The following is a 16,822-nucleotide window of genomic DNA, read 5'->3' as shown; positions in this document are numbered from 1 at the left end:
GATGCCACTAATATCTGAGAGTTTCCATATCAGTACAAAAACTGCATATCCGCAGATAAGTGTCCTGAATAGGAAGCTGGTTTGAAATTGTTAGACACGCAACAGAAAAAGTAGCAACAAAACCACTGCATGCTGTTGTGCAAAGAAGTCAACTGCAAATGTAGCTCCAATTAAGATCTGCATCACTACTTAGATACATATATGTATCTTTCATACCATCTTGAAAGGGGGAATTACTGGGCCATTACTGATAGCTGAAGGAAGCACTGAAGGCTCTAACACACAACCGTACTGTAAGATTCTTTGAAACATGCTGGAAATAAGGTTAGCCATCAGGGAGAACTCTTACAGAAAGGGTGGGAAGTGGAAGGTTGAGACAGCCACTGGTAGTACAAAGCAAACGTATTTATCTGCAGATCAGAATGTTTCCGTTCCAAGAAAAATCATTTAGAGAGTTGCTGGCATCCTGTCTTAAAGACCTGCAAAGGTATAGGCTTCAATGGAACTGTGTGGGTAGCTTTAATATATACAAATATATACGAACTGTTGTAGCCCACTTGTAAGAAGTGAACATTATGGAGGCAGCTCTCGCCAGGGAGGGTGGGGTATAAATAAATAAATCATCATCATCATTATTTGCACAGGAGACAATAAAATGGAGCTCCCAGACTGCTGGTTGCCTCTACCAGAACTGCTAATATTCTAGGTAAAGAAGACTCCGACAATCATATAGCTACTTTCCTTAGCTCATTGCTTCTTTTGTTAATGCTTGCTTACTTTGTTTTTAAAGACATCTAAATTGGCATTCAATGTTAAAATGTACCCTCGGGGCTCCTTGGTCGGAAAATAACCCCATGAATAAGAAAATCCACGCCCAACCAAAGGAGTGCCTACTTGAATAAAATATGGGGGGGGCAGGTAACCCCAGATAATTGATCACATGATGAAGTGCACACACACACCATTTGAATGGCAATGCCCACCAACCTGAGGGCGGGACTTGGGACCCCCTCAAATATTTTATTGGGGGAGGCGAAGCCCCCGTGGCCCCTAAGAGTTGGCTCCTATGCCCAACCAAATTCATCATGTGGAAACAGAGAGGATTTACCAACTTCCAAAGAATGAGAGTGAAAGGAGAGAAATTCAGAGAAACTAATTCAAAAGGCAGTTCCTCAGAGTCCTGCTGAATGTTCACAAATACACATATTTCCTCTTTGTCTTCTGCGGGGTCAGAGACAGATTAGACTCCAGGACAAAAGGTATGTCCTTACAGTAGGGGGGCCTATTTTTGGCAGTGTCTCTGTGGCAAGTACTATTGCATATGCTTCATTTAGATAAGCTCTCACAGCTCAGTAGTTAAGCAAACTCTGGGGTGCTTGTGTTAACCAGAATGTGAGATTTTAAGGACCTGGAGTAAGGCTTTTTCCCTTAAAAACAAAAAACCTTCCTACACAATGATGCTCTGAGCTGTCCCAGTAGAGAAGAAGCTTGCTTGATCAATTTCAAGGAGATCCTAATGGAAAGAACCTAATGCTGTCAAATGGCTTCCTTATCTTATAACCTTAAACTCAAACAGATCAGCAATAGCCTCTAATTTAATGTCTTGGCTCATCACTCATGAGTAATGAGTATTTTGAAGCCTCATGTTACTCTGCAATTGTGCTTTTCTGCCTTGTGTAGTTCTACATTTTCCTATGTAACCTGCGTATCTCTGTTTTTCTCTTGGTCTATGGGCTTTGCAAAAGGTAAGATTATCCTAAATGTTGCCTGTTGTTGTTCTTGTTGTTGTTCTTGTTGTTGTTGTTGTTAAGCAGAGGATTTTCTTTTTTAAAAAAAAAAGTTAAAACCTTCATTTAAATGTCTTTTAAAAAATACACACAGTGCTCTGCTTGGACAAAGCAAAAATAAAACAACTACAAACCAGAACTCTTCAGAAATCAGCAGGCAATCCTCAAGATAGACCTTATTCTGTGAAATAATTGGAGGCTTGTAAAGGCCTACTGGACACAGACAATCACCAGACAGAAAGGCCTATATAAAGCTGCAGTAAAAGGGGGAGAGGGTACACCAGAGTACATTCCCTACTCAACCACCTTTTAATTATTTTGTGATAAGAAAGTGAGAGAACCCTGCTTCCCCTGGCCCATAAGATGTTATGGAGGCTGTAGAAGCATCAGTGTATATAAGAAAGTGCTTGGGTAGGCACTAGCCATGCATACCTGGAGCTCTTTGGATCCTGGCAAGAGTCAACTACTTGGCACAGCCTCCTTTTATACATTATACAATTTCAAACATGTATATTTCCCCACAGCCTTGTTTATTTTATTGCAAGAAATCTGCATTTCAATGAGTTTGTAAAAAGTGGTTCCTTAATGAATTAGGCCTCATTCACGTAAAATCTTAATGTCATCAGCAGTGAAATGTAATGCTGCCGAATAAAAAAAAAAGGTAGAAAAGAACGATAGCCAACCCTTTCTGAGAAATCCTTGTTTAGCCCGTCTTATACAGTTTGCAAATAAATGTGAAGACTCTGGGGTACGGAAAGATTGATCCACACTAGTGCTGTGTGTACGCCGGTGACAGGTGTCACAAGGCAAAGTTATTGCCTCCTAGGGTTTATGCAAAATCATGAATCTCATTATAATTTCAGTTGTAGCTGTTGTACCGATGACGGAAGAACTCAGTGCATGTGCCGACGCACAAAGTTTAGTCCATGTGTAATACTTGCACACGGGTGCTGTGGGTTAAACCACAGAGCCTAGGGCTTGCTGATCAGAAGGTTGGTGGTTCGAAACCCCACAACGGGGTGAGCTCCCATTGCTCGATCCCTGCTCCTGCCAACCTAGCAGTTCGAAAGCATGTCAAAGTGCAAGTAGATAAATAGGTACCGCTCCAGCAAGAAGGAAAATGGTGTTTCCGTGTGCTGCTCTGGTTCGCCAGAAGTGGCTTAGTCATGCTGGCCACATGACCCAGAAGCTGTACATCGGCTCACCCAATAAAGCGAGATAAGCACCACAACCCCAGAGTCGGTCACAACTGGACCTAATGGCCAAGGGTTCCTTTACCTTTACCTTTAATACTTGCTAGAAACAATAATGCTCTGTTCATCAATGGGGAGGCTGATGGGAAGGAGATGTAGGTATGAACAAGGACAGTTTTTTCCATTGCCGTTGACAGCTTGAAACAAAGTGTGTGATGACAAATATAAGGTGATGAAAGAGGGGGAAAGCTATGCAATCCGATTGATTTGGCAGAACAATTCAATCACTTCCATGCATACATGGGTTTCTTTTAGCAACTGGATTAGAACTATTTGGGTGTGGGAATGGGTGCTCAGTGTCCCCTATCAGGATGGATTCTCCGACTTGTGCATTACTTACTTTCATGCTACATTTCATAGAATCATAGAATTGAATTGTAGAGTTTATTGTGGAGTTGGAAGGGACTCAAAGGGTCATCTGGCCCAACTCCCAGCAATACAGAAATTACAGCTTTTGGCCCTAACAAATTCAATTCAGGCAGCTGTTTTTTTCAGGAAGCCCAAATTCTGTAGATATTTCTAGGAGGCTCACCATAAACAGAAGTATCAACATGGCTCCCAACTTTTCTAACTTTTCTTAAATTATTAGCAAGCAAAAGAGCCTACCAGCAGTGGTTGGTGGAGTGGCACAGGTGAGGGGGGGGAGGCACTGAACACATGGTTTCCTCATGTCAGTTATTCCTGCTGCTTACTGAGAGGGAGAGGTGAGGCACAGGGAACCCAGTGTGTTTTGCTTCTACAGCACTGACTCAAAGGGGATGTGTTCCGGGTTGGATTTAGGTTTTATGAGGCCCTAAGCTACTGAAGGTAATGGGCCCCTTTATATGTCCAGCTGTCCTTTGTCAACAACCAATTGTCTCTTTTTTCATGTTTAATATATGCTATATGGTAATTTATGGACCTAATAGGTATTTAAAGCCATCTGTACATAACAAAATACGTATTTTATCAAAGTAATTGTTGAACTGAAATACAATTAAGAAGAAGTATTTTAACAGTGAAATACAATTAAGAAGAAATATATTTTTGGGGGCTCCCAAGACAGTGGGGCCCTAAGCTATGGCTTGTTTAGCTTAAACGTAAATCCGGCACTGGATGTGTGTTGCAACAACACAGAAATCAGGGCAGAGGCTTGAAGCTCCCAGTAGCACCAGTAATAAACAGACAGGAGGACAGGAGAGAGACATGCCAGGTTGCCATCCCATTTTATGGCATTTTACATTTTATGTAAAGTGAAAGTTGGATATATCTATTCTTGTAAGCATCTGGCATATTTTGAGAGAAGCACCCATAAATCAATAAATTAATAAATATGATAAGACTACTGAAATTTGGAAGTGGAAGTTGCTTGGGTGCATCTCTACAGTTGCCCAATACTGAATAGTTACAGTTGCAGCATTTATGCAACTGTTGCTGTTTTGTCCCAAAATCAGGGCAATGCATAACTATTTTACTTGGAGGGCAATAATGACTTTGCAATATATCATTCCACACTGAGGTGGGTGGGTGCCAACAGGCTTGGAGTCAAAGCAGGGCTGCTGAGAAACAAGAGGGTGGTATCAGCACGTTTGGGTGAAATATGAGATATGGAGACAGAAACACAAATGATGATGATGATGATGATGATGATGATGATGATGATTAAAAAGGAGACCAAAGAAAGGAGGCAAAATTCCGGGGGGGGGGGGGAGCACAACTCAGTGAAGACTGAACATGCTCAGTAGCTGCATATCAATTAGAAAACAATATCTCTGAAGGGGAGGTCATACCCTCCAACATTTCTCCGATGATAGTGATAATTTTACTACTTATACCCCACACATCTTACTGGGTTGCCTCAGCCACACTGTGTAATTTCCAACATATATAAATAACATAATAAAACATTTTGAAACCTTCCCTATACAGGATTAGCTTCAGATGGCTCAGGGATTGAATAACTCCATACCCTCCAACATTTCTCCAATGAAAATAGGGACGTCCTAAGGAAAAGTGGGGCATTCCAGGATCAAATCAGAAACCGGGACGGCTTTCTAAACCAGGGACGTCCCTGGAAAACACTTGGAGGCTCTGGGAGGTACTCTGTTCCAGTTCTTTACGACCTATAGTGTTGTGGAGGAGGATGAAGCTGGCTGGAATCCTGAACAGGAGCACGCAGATCTGTTAGGGGCAAGGCTATACCGCAACATTTTGTTTCATTTCCACTAATAATAATTAGGGAATGAAAGGTGCCAAGCATTCTGCATTCTGCATTCTATAATCCGAGAGGCCTGTCAGTTTTCTTTCAAATACCAGACACCTGTGCTGGCAAACGGCGTTTGAAACTAAGGACAGTCTTGAAAACCATTTGTGATGCATCATGGGGGGTCTTTAATTCAAAGGAGAGAAAGTGGGAAACATCACAGGGTGATCACAAGCCCTTGAGCTAGCTTCAAGTCACACTTTCGATCTCAGCCATAGCATAGTACACTTTCTGTGGATGTGAGATTTTTACAAGGTGAACGGTAGCTTTGAACGAGTATTAAGAGAGAATGTACACATTCATTTTGCACACATTGTATACATGTATATAGTCACTTGCAGAACCCCTGAATACTGCTGGGGGGGAAGAACTGATGGATGCCCCCATGTACCCATTGCTGCAGCCACCATAGGGTGGGGGAGAAAGGTGGCAGCTGCCATGAGCCCATAAGGGCAGTCCTCTGTATTTTCCATGCATAGTTAAAGGGAGGCGTGACACGTCCTGTCCTCCTGCGGTCTTTTATGGCTCCATTTGCAAGGTGTGTCATGCCCCTTCCCCTCTGCACCCCAGGATGCTGTAGTGATTCAGCCAGATGCGCATCAGATGAATGGTGCAGCCCTATCATTGCATCCACTGCTGATCGTGCTTCTGCATTGAGCTACAAATCCTCTCCAAATAAGTATTTAAATATGCAGGTTCATTCAAAACATGCATCACAGGTTGCTTTGTTATATTTGTACTGCGGAGATCAAGTCATTTCATATACGATTTCACAAAGATTGAATTCCTCAAGTGTCCCTAACTGAGCCTCTTGGGCTTGCTGATTAGAAGCTTGGCAGTTCGAATCCCTGCGTGTGATGGGGTGAGCTCCCATTGCTCTGTCCCAGCTCCTGCCAACCTAGCAGTCCGAAAGCACCAGTGTAAGTAGATAAATAGGTACCGCTGTGGCGGAAAGGTAAGCGGTGTTTCCGTGCACTCTGGTTTCCGTCATGGTGTTCCATTGCACCAGAAGTGGTTTGGTCATGCTGGCCACATAACCTGGAAAGCTGTCTGTGAACAAATGCTGGCTCCCTCGGCCTGAAAGGTGAGATGAGCGCTGCAACCCCATAGTCACCTTTAACTGGACTTAATCATCCACAGGGCCTTTAACTTATCCTTACTTTACTTGGCAGCCTCTTCTTTTGACACAAGAAAGTTGCCTTGGGTTCTATACCAAAGAAAAAGAACCTCACATATTCCTTGAGAAATTTGGTCTTTTTTTCTTATTGCAAGCAGTTTTGGAAACCCCTCACTCCAAAAGGGAAGCAAAACAATTCCTCATTCATTAAATAAGGTGACTATGATTGTAAATTCAAGAAACGTGAATGTCCCTCTGACATCTATGACAGACCAAAGAGGAAAGATGTTATCAATGGTATAAGTACATGACATTACTTGACTATAAGCAGTTATCAGAAACCTGCTCCCAGGCAGCTCTCTAAATGACTGCATAAAAACAGTTGACAAAACATCAAGGGGAGAGTATATTATTTATAAGAAAGCATGATATATTTTTGCATTAGAAGGAAAATGGGAGGAGAATTATCCCCCCGCTGAGAAAAAGATCTTCAAAAACATATTAATGAAGACTATTGTAAAGTTAGTTTTATAAAGAGCAAAAGGAAATGTGGCAAATGAAACTGCTAGTGGGGAATCAGTCACCGAAATCAAATGTGGTGTAGTCAGGCGGAGCTGCATAAATCAAGCATAAGATGAACTATTTATCAAACCCAGCAAATACATTTGTTCCCCCCACCCCAAAAAAAGTATTTACTTCGTGTGGGGAAAGGAGGACCTGAGCAAATCCATGAACAAGATGTTAAAGACTGACAAATGCCTCTGAATGGCACATTATTCAATCCTCCACAGTTATGCAACACAAACTTAAAGAAGAAGAAGAGCAAACACAGATTCATGATGTGTAGGATGAGATTGGGATTCAAGATAGAGTATTATCTGTTGCTCAAAATCATAGCCATTGAAGGTACATTACCACATTGTCCCTCTTTGATCTCCTAGCATGATTTCTGCCTAAAGCCATAACTAGAGCTGTGTGAACTCTGCGGGCTTTGGTTCCAAGAAGGGCATCACATCATAAACTGAACACTACAATGTGGTTCAAAAGAGCTGGCAGCAATTTACTGTCATCATTTATTTTGCCTACAGGTGAATAACCCAGAGGAGCACAGTGTGTATCATACCATTATGTGGAGTGACATCTAAGATAAGCTGAGATGATAATATTGCATGCATCCACCTACTTGTTTTCTCCATGTCAGCCTGCACAACTTGTGACCCACCGAGCTGAATGCTCCATATGACACCAGCCACACACACACTGCCTTTGGCTTTATGTACAGGCCTGCTCTGGTTTTTTTTCAGTGGAAAATGGCATTGTTCACACAACAGGGTAAAGCAGAGTGTAACATGAACATGAAGCATGCTGGAAGATCGTGTGCTTAGTTGTTGACATCTACCTGTCTTGAGAGACAATGGAGTGTGCCTCTGGGGGTGAAGTCTCTGTTAGCTGCCCAGACAACAAGACCCCTCTCTGAGCCTCACTGATGTGGTTCTAAGGAAATCAGAGCAATATGTTTGGCAGCAGCTTGGCTGCAGGTGTTGCCAGAAGCAGGTGTACTAGGTGCCATTTAGCCATTTTGGGGACTCCACTCTTGCTCTGCAAGTGCAGCTTTCTCCTGATTGAAGTGCAGAGTGTTTGAGGGACATTCACAGGGAAACCAAAATGCTTGTTTACAATGCTATTATACTACCAACCTTACTGTATGCTTGTGAAATGTGGAACACTTACAAACGCCATCTCCAACTCCTCAAAAGATTCCATCAACGGTGTCTCTGAAAATTTTTACACATCACTTGGGAAGACAGGCAAACTATTGCCAGTATACTGGAAGAAGCAAAGATCACCAGTGTGGATGCAATGTTTCTTCAACATCAACTTCATTGGACTGGTCATGTTGTGCAGATGCCTGATTATCGTCTATCAAAGCAACTACTCTATCCAAACTTAACAATGGAAAGCGTAATGCTGGTGGTTAACAAATGAGGTCTAAAGACTCTCTCAAGGCAAATCTTTAAAAATGTAGTATAAACACCAACAGTTGGGAATGCTCCAGTAGGAGAACAGCCTTTACCAAAGGTGTCATGGGCTTGAAGATGCTCAAACTCAGGACGAAAGGTAGAAATGTGCTAAGAGGAAGGCATGTTTGGCAAACCCTCACCATGATCAACTCCTGCCCAGAAACCTATGTCCCCACAGTGGAAGGACTTCTGGATCCAGAATTGGCCTCCACAGTCACTTACAGACTCACTGTTAAGACCGTTTTCATGGAAGACAATCTTACTCGGCTACTAATGATCACAGCAGCAGCAGAAGAAGAAGAAGGAGGAGGAGGAGGAGGAGGAGGAGGACTACTACAAGGATTTTCTTGCATTTCATCCATGTTTGTCTCCTTTATTACCAGTGGTTTTATTGCCAAATTTGAATGTTGACATGGGAGGCTCAGCTTTGTTTAGTTTATATGGGTGAAATTGATCCAGACTTTGTTTTCAGGAAGAAGTAACCATGCTGAAATGAAGGTCTGAGTCTGAATGGAAGAGCACCTGGTTATGTTGTCTTGATGAAAGAAAGGTGGGAGTGAATAATCTGAGATTTAGTCGCAGGCTCTGTTGGTGGGTGGTTCCCAGATGAAGTTTTGGCAGTTAAGTTGCTCTGGAGTTTAGTTCCTCTGAAGAAAAAGGTATGTAATCTGGGACTACTCTTAGATCCATCACTGTCATTGGATGCATAATAAGTCTCCACAACAAGGAGCCATTGGGGGGCAGGGAACCGGGGATCAAGGCCCCCCAAAATTTTCAATGATCCCCTCAATATTCCATGGCCTGTGATGGGCCCTGCCAGTCCTTCCTGAAGCTATGACAGGATTTTCTTATGGCCAGATGTGTATGTGAATCAAGAACCTAAATAAGAAATCATTCTGTGAAATTATTATTATTATTATTATTATTATTATTATTATTATTATGTATTACATTTTTATACCGCCCTTCTTCTGAAGATCTCAGGGTGATTCAAAGCATGAAAGTACAGGATAAAAATACAAAATATGGTTAAACCCCCCCCCCAATAAATGCATGTAAAATGATATGGAATGTTAATCAGCCCAAGGTTGAAGAGGAACGTTTTCGCCTGGCACCTAAAGATGTATAATGAAGACACCAGGCGAGACTCCCTGCATAATATTTGGGTGGTAATCATTTAATTTTTACTCAGAGTAGACCTGTTGGAATTAATGGACCCTACTTACCGTATTTTTTGCTCTATAAGACTCACTCCCCCCCCTAAAAAGTAAGGGGAAATGTGTGTGCGTCTTAAGGAGCGAATGCAGGCTACGCAGCTATCCCAGAAGCCAGAACAGCAAGAGGGATTGCTGCTTTCACTGCGCAGCGATCCCTCTTGCTGTTCTGGCTTCTGAGATTCAGAATATTTTTTCCCTTGTTTTCCTCCTCCAAAAACTAGGTGCGTCTTGTGGTCTGGTGCGTCTTATAGAGTGAAAAATACGGTAGTCATTAATTTCCCTGGATCTGCTCTGGCTAAAACCTAGTTGACTATGACCCATTGATGATGGTGTACAGTAGTGAAAATTAAACTGCACTTTTGAAATGGTGGTTAGCTTTTTAGTCCACATAGTTTCAAGTCATCAAAATATATGGAATTCACCATGGTGTTCCTGAAGTCACAGCTCCCATCAAAGCAAACTATAATTTAAAGATGGCTGCAAGGGAATCAGGTAAATGATTGATGTGAATGCTATAATTTTCAGTATTAAATACTAAGCCTCAAAAATACCATTAAGCCGTTCTATGAAGTCAACACTCAAAACCTACAAACAACAGTTTAAAAGATCTCTGTGGTCTTAATAACAAAACACTATATCTCAGCATTGATTTTTTTAGACAGAACTTGGTCAGCGGGGAGTCCTGTTTAAAATCAATTGCGCAAAGGTTTATTAAATTACCAAGGGTGATCAAACTTATTTTTTCACCAATTTGTTTTGCTGGGTTTTGTTATTAGGAAAGGGATTTAGTTGGTACATAATGTGATGACTTAAAAGCAGATATACTTTCTCTCTCTTTCTCTCTGGGTGTTTTTAATAGTTTTAGAACTGATGTACCCCAGCTGTGAAGCTAAAATGTTTGTGTGCAATGCTTTTCTCTTTCCTCTTTCCTCTTCCCTCCTTATCTTTAGAATCCTCCTAATGGTGACTTGGGTAGGATGTGCGTTGCCAGAAGCCATGCTTGTACTACTGTGAACACCGCAGCCATAGTAAAATGCTCCCCATGCAACAGAAATTACGATGCTGTACAACGAACCGACAGACATTTTTAAAAGCAGCAGCAAGGGGCTGAAAATGTAAGTGCCGTACTCAGTCAAGTTCAATGAAATGAAAATTGAGAGGCTTTTACTTCTAATTTACATTCATGCACAAACAAAGACAACGTTATGCTCCTTCACAGATGGTTTCAAAGAGACCATGCAGAAATATTCAAGCCGTTTTATCAAACCAGTTGAAAGAAAACCAAACCAATCCTTAGTTCCCTGGGAGAGGGCATAGGAGAGGTAGTCCGTGGTCAGGAGGAGAAGCTCCACAGCCAGAGACTTTTTTATTGCGGCGGCAGAAAGTGACCCCACCCATGTTTCTCCTCCTCCATCAGTGTTCTGATGACAGTACAGCTGAAAAGGGGCATGCCAGGGCCGATCAGAGTTGGCCTTGTGTTCCTTCAGGAATACAAAGTCCTTTCATTTTTTCCCCAAACATATTTATTGAACTTTTCAAAGAATTACAAAAGTATAAAAAGAAAAAAGAGAAAAAAAGAAAAAAACACAAAAAGCAAAATACAAAAATAAAACAATGATTAAAAACAATTCCACCTTCTTTCACTTAGCTTTCATTTACTTATTTCCCAGACTTCCTCGCCTCTCCCTTTTTTGTATTCCAATTCAATTTGTTGATTCAGCAAATCCTTTCCCACTTTCCTTATCTTAATCTTTCATTGTCTTAATCTATTTTCATCATTATCTTATACCATAAAGAAGAAGAAGAAAAACACCTTAAAATTCAAAACTTTAAACTTATTTTTACTAATTTCTCATATCCATTATATTCTTACCTAATCCTATAAACATTTATACTAAAGCCAAACCATTTCCTTTCAAACATCCTTCTAGCATTCATCAAATATATAAAACAGTCCTAATAGTCCAATAAAGAGGGTAAAACAATCCAATCTTCATCCAGTGTCCCCTCCCCCTGGTTCCGGATTTGTCAGTCCATTTTATCTCATAAAACTAGCACATTAACCTGGTAACCTTATATCCGAGGCCCTTAAGTCTCTCCCTATAAGATTTAAAGTCATATTTCAAAGTCCTTCCCAAATTGGGAGCCCCCATATCTCCAGACCTCTCCCGGCCCATTCCCAGACTCGGAAAGACCATAAGTTCCTGCCCAGGGGGGTCAACCCAACCCCACATTTCCAGACCAATCCAAACTTTGTCTTTCCAAGTCTGATTTTTTCGACAATCAATTGATAAATCCAAAGGCTCATGTTCCTGCTGGGCCGCAACTTCCTCCATCTCTGGCTCCATCTCTGGCTGCCAAAATTCCACATCCTCCTCTTCTTTCATCTGTTCTATTACGGCAGACTCCTGACTTGATTCCTGGGTAAGTTCCATTCTTTTTCCCACTGCCTGGTCCAAATTTTCCACTGTCTGCTTAAGTTTTCCAACCAAGTCAGTCGTCAAATTCGTTTCCTCATGCAATTCTTCCAGTAGGGCATTTGTTTTAAAGAAAACACACAATAATGCTTCTGGATACATTGTGCTTCAAGGACACCAGCCAGATTCACACGAGATAGTCTGCAGCAGCTGGAAATTCCCTGTAAACAGCTACAATTTCACGTTCTCCCTCTAGGGGGTAAACTTCTATTGCAGATCCAGCCACAAAGTTACTTTTTTTTTTTTGGTTACTTTTGTCCAAATTTGCTCCTTTAAAATGCGAAAGGACACAGTGGAATCACAATGTTTCTCTTCATTTAGCTAGCTGTCAATGCTTCTGTCTCTGGTCAAAGAGCTTTAAATGTCAGTCCTGACACCCGCTCCAGGGTTAGGACGGTGGAGGCTTACTTTACTTTAAACTTACTTCGGCAGTTTTAGATGTTCCAAAGAAAAGCTCCCCCTTCTCCTGCCAAAAGAAGGGGGGGGTCTAACCTTTTAGATGATGAAGTCCAGTCTTTTGGCAGTAATTTTCAAGACTCTAGCTTACTCTGTCTTTGCTTTGTATGGTCTACAAAGAAACGGAAGGCTGACTTCCTGTTTGGACCTTTCCGTTTCAGTATCAAATTAGGTTAAAATTTAAGTCCAATTCCTCTCTACCGGCCAATCCTTGTTTAAAAACCAAATGTTACAATTTCACGTACTCACGGATGATACTTTTAAATGCCAAATTTTCCCAGGAAAAAGGCAGCGCTCTCCTGCAACAGCTATGCGGCTTCGCTCCACGAAAAAAGCAGTTTGACTCTCAGCACCGCGTCGCTTCCCTCTCGTCGCTTCGGAGCCCGGTAGTGGGTTCCTTTGCGGGTTGGGGGGCGCTAATGGTGCCCGCCGAGTCCCATGTTCACAGGCTTCTCCCACCTGTGATTTCTAAAGGGTCCCCGCTTCGCCGTAGCGGAAAAAGACCCGTTTCCCGCGGAGCTTGTCCCTCCAATTCGGAGGGAATCCGCCATTACCGATGGTGCCACCCCGGAAGTCCAGGAATACAAAGTCTTTTCAATCCCCTGACAGTTACGTATCTGGAGATGGGTGACTCAGTCAATTTTGGTTTCTCTCGGTTTCTCATTTTTCCAATTTCAAACTAAGTTTTCCAGTGATTATTCTTATTCTTTTAAATGTCCTCGTCAATATTTCAGTGTAGATGTCTGCAAATGTAGACATATTTTGCATGCAATATACACGCTTTTGCAAAGCCCTTTTCTGCAATATGATGCATTTCCCTCCCCACCCCCCAACAATTCATGTATCTGTATGCGCACCTCAAATGTAACTTTTTGTAAACACTTCCTGGCTGAAGAATTTTGTTGTGAAAGTGCAGAGAAGTGTACGTTTTGAAGGATGACTTGTGTCTCAGCTTGCACATTCTTTCAGAAAGTATGGATGCAAATCGAATTGAATTGATCACCCATACCTACAAGCAGTAGTGATGTATGGAAGTGAGAGCTGGACCATCAAGAAGGCTGATCGCTGAAGAATTGATGCTTTTGAATTATGGTGCTGGAGGAGACTCTTGAGACTCCCATGGACTGCAAGAAGATCAAACCTATCCATTCTTAAGGAAATCAGCCCTGAGTGCTCACTGGAAGGACAGACCGTGAAGCTGAGGCTCCAATACTTTGGCCACCTCATGAGAAGAGAAGACTCCCTGGAAAAGACCCTGATGTTGGGGAAGATGGAGGGCACAAGGAGAAGGGGACAGCAGAGGAGGAGATAGTTGGATGGTGTTCTTGAAGCTACCAGCATGAGTTTGATCAAACTGCGGGAGGCAGTGGAGGACAGAAGTGCCTGGCGTGCTCTGGTCTATGGGGTCACGAAGAGTTGGACACGACTAAACGACTAAACAACAACAACAACACCTACAAGCACCTAAACTTGGCAGGAAAAAATGCCTTCAACAGCTCTGGAGCTGGCAGCATGAATTTCCCTTTGCCACCACCCCAACACTACAGTCAATCAGAGGAAAATTAGGAAACACCCATCTGTGGGAGAGTGGATCAGGCTACTCCGCCACACTTTCCACCCTGGCAGGGCTTAGAAATTTGCAGTTTCTCCTCCAAGGAATCTCACTTCCCTTACAACCTTTGTAGGATTGTTTTGTTATTCCGTTTGAGATGCTGAGTATGGAGGCAACAGAAAGGTGCTTCTCATCATTCTTGCAGAGACAGAGGAAGGGAGAGGAATGAATGTGCTCAGGATGCAACATAAGGATCTTGACCGAGACTTGAAAGTTCTAGAGGTGACTTAAAAGAGATCGATAATTAATCAGTGAATAACGTTACAGCGTGAAGAGAAATTCACTTTGTCATTTGGGGAACTTCTGTTCTGCTTCTCCTGCAGTGACCTTTGGCACATCACTGTTCTACTTCATCAAGCTTCCATCTGTATAATTAAAGTATGGACGTAAGGATAAAATCCAGCGTGTCAGGGAAGTAATTGGGGTATACGTCCCCAGATGGGAGTAAAACTAGAGAGATAGGCTGAGGTTTTCAAATTACTTTCTCTGGAATTGCCTAATTGATACCAACTAGTCTTTAAAATTTGTTCTTGCGTGCTACCCAAAGGGATGGGCAGATGTATTCATTAAGTCTTTTCTGTCCAATTTCCACATTAATCTGCATTTTTGTTTAATTCACACAATTTATATTTAAATACATATGCAAATTTTCTCTCTAAGTACTCATTTCTAAATGCACCCAATCCTAAAATACCAATTTCATATGCATTTTTCTTTTGCTCTTTTTTTGAAGTCAAGAACTCCACCACAAAATTCACAGGTGTGTGAAATCTGGTGGGAAACTGTGCACATTGGTCCTTGAGATGTGGATCAGATCCAATTCAGGAAGGAATTTGCCCGATGAAATTCCTTACCCATCCCTTCCTGTAAGTGCACCATCTACATGGATTAGGCTATTTGCAATAGTTGTGATATATAACAAACCTATTGCAGTTTCACTATTATTTGATAGTCCTGTGTTTCTATTCTAAACAAAATGCCATCTAAGTTAAGGGTAGTCCTCCAGATGTTTGCACTACAACTCCCATCATTCCTAGCCATTGGCCATGCTGGTTGGAGATGATAGGTTTTGGAGTTCCACACACCTGGAAGGCACCACATTGTCTACTCTGGATCTAAGTAGACTTGTATTGCAAGTTATGTGGGGGGAATAGATGGCTACCACTAGCTGTTGAACAGAGGTTTATGTTCTGTGAGTTGGAGGGTGCAGACCCTCTGTCCAACAGCTGCTCTGTAGAGAATTAAATCCTGCAGGCTGTAGGGTGCTCCTGCCTTCCTTCTGATCAAGAGCAAGGGGTCCAATTCTGCAGAATGCTGCTTTGCAAGAGGGAAGGCTCTTGAGAAGTTGTGCTTCCACAGGACTAAAACCTCTGTGGGCAGCAGGATGCCGCTTCTCTTGCAGGATTGAACCTCCTTGTTTTCATTTGAGAGGCAAGGAAGTAGATAATGTCCCTCCTTCCCCTGCCTCCTCTCATCCATATGTTTAAAAGATCAATCCTTATTAAAGATCAGTCCAATTCCCAAAATATTTCAGGAGTGGATTGTGTTGTCCTGGGTCAGGTGGTCGCGATTTGGGAGACCAGGTCCAGATGGGGTGGGGGACTATGCACAGCCTTAAGTGGAACTATAGTGATGGTATTGCTTTAGAATTTCAGAAAGTTGAGGTTCAGGAAAATTTATCAGATCCGTGTACATCTTCATACATAATCAAGCAATGAATGAAAGAAAAATATGTGAATATATGAAACTTCCTATACAGAGTCAGAAACAGTGTATTCATTTATCCAGGCAGTGTATTCATTTATCCAGCTTTCAAAGGTTCCAAGCAGAGGTATTTCTTATGTAGAGGAGCGCCCTTTAATGGGCAGTGCCAGCAATGGGACCTAGGACTTGGCATGCAAAGCAGGTGCCATTGAACTGTGTGTTTCCCACGATTTTCATAAGCAAACAAGGAAGTTACAAGCATACAGAGTGGTAGGAAGCATCTACTTATCTCCTAGGCATAGCTTACTAGAACAGGTAAATAACTATGTCCTTGTAATGTACAGCTTAATCTTGGATACTCGAGCACAAATCCATGTACATATTTTTAATTATTGCAAACATGATTTCAATCTCATGCCTGAGTGGTTGGTTTATGCAATGCAAAATAATAGTTACCCATAGTGAATAATTTAACTGAACATCATAAAAGATGCTTTCCTGAGAATATTCCTTGCAATTCATAAAACCAACACATCGCCACATACTATCCCCCCCTATTATAAGTGTTTACTTCCCAAGGTTAATATGCTCTTTAGCACTTCTAGATAGCGCATTAATGTTAGTTTGTAGAAATCTGATCGATTGTTCAAGTGATGTGTTGATGGCAAACTGTTAACCTTTTAATGATTGTGATCCTTTCTTAGCACTCTTAAGCCTGCAATCCCATACCCTGTTACCTGGGATCAAGCCTGCCTGAACTAAATGGGACTTTGGAAAAGGCATGTAAAGGATTGCAATGTAAGTTGTTTTGTTTAAATATCCTCCAGACATCATTTTTCTCACCAGTCTAAATCATTTCTGCTTACCATTCTGCAAAAAAAGAAATAAAACCATTTGTCTTTTTGATAATGAAGTGTGTGTGTGTGCACATAATAA

This window comes from Podarcis gaigeae (genome assembly GCF_964106915.1).
Source record: "Podarcis gaigeae genome assembly, chromosome: 5".
In the NCBI taxonomy this organism is placed as follows: Eukaryota; Metazoa; Chordata; class Lepidosauria; order Squamata; family Lacertidae; genus Podarcis; species Podarcis gaigeae.
This window is presented reverse-complemented; position numbering follows the sequence as displayed.